Below are 8338 nucleotides of genomic sequence, written 5' to 3'. Positions count from 1 at the left end.
GAAGGAGTGCTTTTTCTAAACGGCATTTCTATGGTTCTTCAATGGGGCTAGGATGTAAACGTGTTTCTGCTTCAAAGGAAAGCAGCTAGGAGAAAGTTTCTTTTGCCAGTGTGTGAGGGAGCTGGAAAGCTGCAGAATGGTGCAGGGGATTCCAGGCTAGGCCATTCCTGACTGGGTCTATAAGCAGAAGGAGTGCTTTTTCTAAACGGCATTTCTATGGTTCTTCAATGGGGCTAGGATGTAAACGTGTTTCTGCTTCAAAGGAAAGCAGCTAGGAGAAAGTTTCTTTTGCCAGTGTGTGAGGGAGCTGGAAAGCTGCAGAATGGTGCAGGGGATTCCAGGCTAGGCCATTCCTGGCTGGGTCTATAAGCAGAAGGAGTGCTTTTTCTAAACGGCATTTCTATGGTTCTTCAATGGGGCTAGGATGTAAACGTGTTTCTGCTTCAAAGGAAAGCAGCTAGGAGAAAGTTTCTTTTGCCAGTGTGTGAGGGAGCTGGAAAGCTGCAGAATGGTGCAGGGGATTCCAGGCTAGGCCATTCCTGGCTGGGTCTATAAGCAGAAGGAGTGCTTTTTCTAAACGGCATTTCTATGGTTCTTCAATGGGGCTAGGATGTAAACGTGTTTCTGCTTCAAAGGAAAGCAGCTAGGAGAAAGTTTCTTTTGCCAGTGTGTGAGGGAGCTGGAAAGCTGCAGAATGGTGCAGGGGATTCCAGGCTAGGCCATTCCTGGCTGGGTCTATAAGCAGAAGGAGTGCTTTTTCTAAACGGCATTTCTATGGTTCTTCAATGGGGCTAGGATGTAAACGTGTTTCTGCTTCAAAGGAAAGCAGCTAGGAGAAAGTTTCTTTTGCCAGTGTGTGAGGGAGCTGGAAAGCTGCAGAATGGTGCAGGGGATTCCAGGCTAGGCCATTCCTGGCTGGGTCTATAAGCAGAAGGAGTGCTTTTTCTAAACGGCATTTCTATGGTTCTTCAATGGGGCTAGGATGTAAACGTGTTTCTGCTTCAAAGGAAAGCAGCTAGGAGAAAGTTTCTTTTGCCAGTGTGTGAGGCAGCTGGAAAGCTGCAGAATGGTGCAGGGGATTCCAGGCTAGGCCATTCCTGGCTGGGTCTATAAGCAGAAGGAGTGCTTTTTCTAAACGGCATTTCTATGGTTCTTCAATGGGGCTAGGATGTAAACGTGTTTCTGCTTCAAAGGAAAGCAGCTAGGAGAAAGTTTCTTTTGCCAGTGTGTGACGCAGCTGGAAAGCTGCAGAATGGTGCAGGGGATTCCAGGCTAGGCCATTCCTGGCTGGGTCTATAAGCAGAAGGAGTGCTTTTTCTAAACGGCATTTCTATGGTTCTTCAATGGGGCTAGGATGTAAACGTGTTTCTGCTTCAAAGGAAAGCAGCTAGGAGAAAGTTTCTTTTGCCAGTGTGTGAGGGAGCTGGAAAGCTGCAGAATGGTGCAGGGGATTCCAGGCTAGGCCATTCCTGGCTGGGTCTATAAGCAGAAGGAGTGCTTTTTCTAAACGGCATTTCTATGGTTCTTCAATGGGGCTAGGATGTAAACGTGTTTCTGCTTCAAAGGAAAGCAGCTAGGAGAAAGTTTCTTTTGCCAGTGTGTGAGGAGCTGGAAAGCTGCAGAATGGTGCAGGGGATTCCAGGCTAGGCCATTCCTGGCTGGGTCTATAAGCAGAAGGAGTGCTTTTTCTAAACGAATTTCTATGGTTCTTCAATGGGGCTAGGATGTAAACGTGTTTCTGCTTCAAAGGAAAGCAGCTAGGAGAAAGTTTCTTTTGCCAGTGTGTGAGGGAGCTGGAAAGCTGCAGAATGGTGCAGGGGATTCCAGGCTAGGCCATTCCTGACTGGGTCTATAAGCAGAAGGAGTGCTTTTTCTAAAGCGAATTTCTATGGTTCTTCAATGGGGCTAGGATGTAAACGTGTTTCTGCTTCAAAGGAAAGCAGCTAGGAGAAAGTTTCTTTTGCCAGTGTGTGACGGAGCTGGAAAGCTGCAGAATGGTGCAGGGGATTCCAGGCTAGGCCATTCCTGACTGGGTCTATAAGCAGAAGGAGTGCTTTTTCTATCCGGCATTTCTATGGTTCTTCAATGGGGCTAGGATGTAAACGTGTTTCTGCTTCAAAGGAAAGCAGCTAGGAGAAAGTTTCTTTTGCCAGTGTGTGAGGCAGCTGGAAAGCTGCAGAATGGTGCAGGGGATTCCAGGCTAGGCCATTCCTGGCTGGGTCTATAAGCAGAAGGAGTGCTTTTTCTAAACGGCATTTCTATGGTTCTTCAATGGGGCTAGGATGTAAACGTGTTTCTGCTTCAAAGGAAAGCAGCTAGGAGAAAGTTTCTTTTGCCAGTGTGTGACGGAGCTGGAAAGCTGCAGAATGGTGCAGGGGATTCCAGGCTAGGCCATTCCTGGCTGGGTCTATAAGCAGAAGGAGTGCTTTTTCTAAACGGCATTTCTATGGTTCTTCAATGGGGCTAGGATGTAAACGTGTTTCTGCTTCAAAGGAAAGCAGCTAGGAGAAAGTTTCTTTTGCCAGTGTGTGAGGGAGCTGGAAAGCTGCAGAATGGTGCAGGGGATTCCAGGCTAGGCCATTCCTGACTGGGTCTATAAGCAGAAGGAGTGCTTTTTCTAAACGGCATTTCTATGGTTCTTCAATGGGGCTAGGATGTAAACGTGTTTCTGCTTCAAAGGAAAGCAGCTAGGAGAAAGTTTCTTTTGCCAGTGTGTGACGGAGCTGGAAAGCTGCAGAATGGTGCAGGGGATTCCAGGCTAGGCCATTCCTGGCTGGGTCTATAAGCAGAAGGAGTGCTTTTTCTAAACGGCATTTCTATGGTTCTTCAATGGGGCTAGGATGTAAACGTGTTTCTGCTTCAAAGGAAAGCAGCTAGGAGAAAGTTTCTTTTGCCAGTGTGTGAGGCAGCTGGAAAGCTGCAGAATGGTGCAGGGGATTCCAGGCTAGGCCATTCCTGGCTGGGTCTATAAGCAGAAGGAGTGCTTTTTCTAAAGCGAATTTCTATGGTTCTTCAATGGGGCTAGGATGTAAACGTGTTTCTGCTTCAAAGGAAAGCAGCTAGGAGAAAGTTTCTTTTGCCAGTGTGTGAGGGAGCTGGAAAGCTGCAGAATGGTGCAGGGGATTCCAGGCTAGGCCATTCCTGGCTGGGTCTATAAGCAGAAGGAGTGCTTTTTCTAAACGGCATTTCTATGGTTCTTCAATGGGGCTAGGATGTAAACGTGTTTCTGCTTCAAAGGAAAGCAGCTAGGAGAAAGTTTCTTTTGCCAGTGTGTGAGGGAGCTGGAAAGCTGCAGAATGGTGCAGGGGATTCCAGGCTAGGCCATTCCTGGCTGGGTCTATAAGCAGAAGGAGTGCTTTTTCTAAACGGCATTTCTATGGTTCTTCAATGGGGCTAGGATGTAAACGTGTTTCTGCTTCAAAGGAAAGCAGCTAGGAGAAAGTTTCTTTTGCCAGTGTGTGAGGGCAGCTGGAAAGCTGCAGAATGGTGCAGGGAATTCCAGGCTAGGCCATTCCTGGCTGGGTCTATAAGCAGAAGGAGTGCTTTTTCTAAACGGCATTTCTATGGTTCTTCAATGGGGCTAGGATGTAAACGTGTTTCTGCTTCAAAGGAAAGCAGCTAGGAGAAAGTTTCTTTTGCCAGTGTGTGAGGGAGCTGGAAAGCTGCAGAATGGTGCAGGGGATTCCAGGCTAGGCCATTCCTGGCTGGGTCTATAAGCAGAAGGAGTGCTTTTTCTAAAGCGAATTTCTATGTTTCTTCAATGGGGCTAGGATGTAAACGTGTTTCTGCTTCAAAGGAAAGCAGCTAGGAGAAAGTTTCTTTTGCCAGTGTGTGAGGGAGCTGGAAAGCTGCAGAATGGTGCAGGGGATTCCAGGCTAGGCCATTCCTGGCTGGGTCTATAAGCAGAAGGAGTGCTTTTTCTAAACGGCATTTCTATGGTTCTTCAATGGGGCTAGGATGTAAACGTGTTTCTGCTTCAAAGGAAAGCAGCTAGGAGAAAGTTTCTTTTGCCAGTGTGTGAGGGAGCTGGAAAGCTGCAGAATGGTGCAGGGGATTCCAGGCTAGGCCATTCCTGGCTGGGTCTATAAGCAGAAGGAGTGCTTTTTCTAAACGGCATTTCTATGGTTCTTCAATGGGGCTAGGATGTAAACGTGTTTCTGCTTCAAAGGAAAGCAGCTAGGAGAAAGTTTCTTTTGCCAGTGTGTGAGGGAGCTGGAAAGCTGCAGAATGGTGCAGGGGATTCCAGGCTAGGCCATTCCTGACTGGGTCTATAAGCAGAAGGAGTGCTTTTTCTAAAGCGCATTTCTATGGTTCTTCAATGGGGCTAGGATGTAAACGTGTTTCTGCTTCAAAGGAAAGCAGCTAGGAGAAAGTTTCTTTTGCCAGTGTGTGACGGCAGCTGGAAAGCTGCAGAATGGTGCAGGGGATTCCAGGCTAGGTCATTCCTGACTGGGTCTATAAGCAGAAGGAGTGCTTTTTGTAAAGCGAATTTCTATGGTTCTTCAATGGGGCTAGGATGTAAACGTGTTTCTGCTTCAAAGGAAAGCAGCTAGGAGAAAGTTTCTTTTGCCAGTGTGTGAGGGAGCTGGAAAGCTGCAGAATGGTGCAGGGGATTCCAGGCTAGGCCATTCCTGACTGGGTCTATAAGCAGAAGGAGTGCTTTTTCTAAAGCGAATTTCTATGGTTCTTCAATGGGGCTAGGATGTAAACGTGTTTCTGCTTCAAAGGAAAGCAGCTAGGAGAAAGTTTCTTTTGCCAGTGTGTGAGGGAGCTGGAAAGCTGCAGAATGGTGCAGGGGATTCCAGGCTAGGCCATTCCTGGCTGGGTCTATAAGCAGAAGGAGTGCTTTTTCTAAACGGCATTTCTATGGTTCTTCAATGGGGCTAGGATGTAAACGTGTTTCTGCTTCAAAGGAAAGCAGCTAGGAGAAAGTTTCTTTTGCCAGTGTGTGAGGAGCTGGAAAGCTGCAGAATGGTGCAGGGGATTCCAGGCTAGGCCATTCCTGGCTGGGTCTATAAGCAGAAGGAGTGCTTTTTCTAAACGGCATTTCTATGGTTCTTCAATGGGGCTAGGATGTAAACGTGTTTCTGCTTCAAAGGAAAGCAGCTAGGAGAAAGTTTCTTTTGCCAGTGTGTGAGGGAGCTGGAAAGCTGCAGAATGGTGCAGGGGATTCCAGGCTAGGCCATTCCTGGCTGGGTCTATAAGCAGAAGGAGTGCTTTTTCTAAACGGCATTTCTATGGTTCTTCAATGGGGCTAGGATGTAAACGTGTTTCTGCTTCAAAGGAAAGCAGCTAGGAGAAAGTTTCTTTTGCCAGTGTGTGACGGAGCTGGAAAGCTGCAGAATGGTGCAGGGGATTCCAGGCTAGGCCATTCCTGGCTGGGTCTATAAGCAGAAGGAGTGCTTTTTCTAAACGCATTTCTATGGTTCTTCAATGGGGCTAGGATGTAAACGTGTTTCTGCTTCAAAGGAAAGCAGCTAGGAGAAAGTTTCTTTTGCCAGTGTGTGAGGGAGCTGGAAAGCTGCAGAATGGTGCAGGGGATTCCAGGCTAGGCCATTCCTGGCTGGGTCTATAAGCAGAAGGAGTGCTTTTTCTAAACGGCATTTCTATGGTTCTTCAATGGGGCTAGGATGTAAACGTGTTTCTGCTTCAAAGGAAAGCAGCTAGGAGAAAGTTTCTTTTGCCAGTGTGTGAGGGAGCTGGAAAGCTGCAGAATGGTGCAGGGGATTCCAGGCTAGGCCATTCCTGGCTGGGTCTATAAGCAGAAGGAGTGCTTTTTCTAAACGGCATTTCTATGGTTCTTCAATGGGGCTAGGATGTAAACGTGTTTCTGCTTCAAAGGAAAGCAGCTAGGAGAAAGTTTCTTTTGCCAGTGTGTGACGGAGCTGGAAAGCTGCAGAATGGTGCAGGGGATTCCAGGCTAGGCCATTCCTGGCTGGGTCTATAAGCAGAAGGAGTGCTTTTTCTAAACGGCATTTCTATGGTTCTTCAATGGGGCTAGGATGTAAACGTGTTTCTGCTTCAAAGGAAAGCAGCTAGGAGAAAGTTTCTTTTGCCAGTGTGTGACGGAGCTGGAAAGCTGCAGAATGGTGCAGGGGATTCCAGGCTAGGCCATTCCTGGCTGGGTCTATAAGCAGAAGGAGTGCTTTTTCTAAACGGCATTTCTATGGTTCTTCAATGGGGCTAGGATGTAAACGTGTTTCTGCTTCAAAGGAAAGCAGCTAGGAGAAAGTTTCTTTTGCCAGTGTGTGAGGGAGCTGGAAAGCTGCAGAATGGTGCAGGGGATTCCAGGCTAGGCCATTCCTGGCTGGGTCTATAAGCAGAAGGAGTGCTTTTTCTAAACGGCATTTCTATGGTTCTTCAATGGGGCTAGGATGTAAACGTGTTTCTGCTTCAAAGGAAAGCAGCTAGGAGAAAGTTTCTTTTGCCAGTGTGTGAGGGAGCTGGAAAGCTGCAGAATGGTGCAGGGGATTCCAGGCTAGGCCATTCCTGACTGGGTCTATAAGCAGAAGGAGTGCTTTTTCTAAACGGCATTTCTATGGTTCTTCAATGGGGCTAGGATGTAAACGTGTTTCTGCTTCAAAGGAAAGCAGCTAGGAGAAAGTTTCTTTTGCCAGTGTGTGAGGGAGCTGGAAAGCTGCAGAATGGTGCAGGGGATTCCAGGCTAGGCCATTCCTGGCTGGGTCTATAAGCAGAAGGAGTGCTTTTTCTAAACGGCATTTCTATGGTTCTTCAATGGGGCTAGGATGTAAACGTGTTTCTGCTTCAAAGGAAAGCAGCTAGGAGAAAGTTTCTTTTGCCAGTGTGTGAGGGAGCTGGAAAGCTGCAGAATGGTGCAGGGGATTCCAGGCTAGGCCATTCCTGGCTGGGTCTATAAGCAGAAGGAGTGCTTTTTCTAAACGGCATTTCTATGGTTCTTCAATGGGGCTAGGATGTAAACGTGTTTCTGCTTCAAAGGAAAGCAGCTAGGAGAAAGTTTCTTTTGCCAGTGTGTGAGGCAGCTGGAAAGCTGCAGAATGGTGCAGGGGATTCCAGGCTAGGCCATTCCTGGCTGGGTCTATAAGCAGAAGGAGTGCTTTTTCTAAACGGCATTTCTATGGTTCTTCAATGGGGCTAGGATGTAAACGTGTTTCTGCTTCAAAGGAAAGCAGCTAGGAGAAAGTTTCTTTTGCCAGTGTGTGACGGAGCTGGAAAGCTGCAGAATGGTGCAGGGGATTCCAGGCTAGGCCATTCCTGGCTGGGTCTATAAGCAGAAGGAGTGCTTTTTCTAAACGGCATTTCTATGGTTCTTCAATGGGGCTAGGATGTAAACGTGTTTCTGCTTCAAAGGAAAGCAGCTAGGAGAAAGTTTCTTTTGCCAGTGTGTGAGGGAGCTGGAAAGCTGCAGAATGGTGCAGGGGATTCCAGGCTAGGCCATTCCTGGCTGGGTCTATAAGCAGAAGGAGTGCTTTTTCTAAACGGCATTTCTATGGTTCTTCAATGGGGCTAGGATGTAAACGTGTTTCTGCTTCAAAGGAAAGCAGCTAGGAGAAAGTTTCTTTTGCCAGTGTGTGAGGGAGCTGGAAAGCTGCAGAATGGTGCAGGGGATTCCAGGCTAGGCCATTCCTGGCTGGGTCTATAAGCAGAAGGAGTGCTTTTTCTAAACGGCATTTCTATGGTTCTTCAATGGGGCTAGGATGTAAACGTGTTTCTGCTTCAAAGGAAAGCAGCTAGGAGAAAGTTTCTTTTGCCAGTGTGTGAGGGAGCTGGAAAGCTGCAGAATGGTGCAGGGGATTCCAGGCTAGGCCATTCCTGGCTGGGTCTATAAGCAGAAGGAGTGCTTTTTCTAAACGGCATTTCTATGGTTCTTCAATGGGGCTAGGATGTAAACGTGTTTCTGCTTCAAAGGAAAGCAGCTAGGAGAAAGTTTCTTTTGCCAGTGTGTGAGGGAGCTGGAAAGCTGCAGAATGGTGCAGGGGATTCCAGGCTAGGCCATTCCTGGCTGGGTCTATAAGCAGAAGGAGTGCTTTTTCTAAACGGCATTTCTATGGTTCTTCAATGGGGCTAGGATGTAAACGTGTTTCTGCTTCAAAGGAAAGCAGCTAGGAGAAAGTTTCTTTTGCCAGTGTGTGACGGAGCTGGAAAGCTGCAGAATGGTGCAGGGGATTCCAGGCTAGGCCATTCCTGGCTGGGTCTATAAGCAGAAGGAGTGCTTTTTCTAAACGGCATTTCTATGGTTCTTCAATGGGGCTAGGATGTAAACGTGTTTCTGCTTCAAAGGAAAGCAGCTAGGAGAAAGTTTCTTTTGCCAGTGTGTGAGGCAGCTGGAAAGCTGCAGAATGGTGCAGGGGATTCCAGG

The sequence above is a fragment of the Pogoniulus pusillus genome, unplaced genomic scaffold (genome assembly GCF_015220805.1).
Source record: "Pogoniulus pusillus isolate bPogPus1 unplaced genomic scaffold, bPogPus1.pri scaffold_148_arrow_ctg1, whole genome shotgun sequence".
NCBI lineage: Eukaryota > Metazoa > Chordata > Aves > Piciformes > Lybiidae > Pogoniulus > Pogoniulus pusillus.
This window is presented reverse-complemented; position numbering follows the sequence as displayed.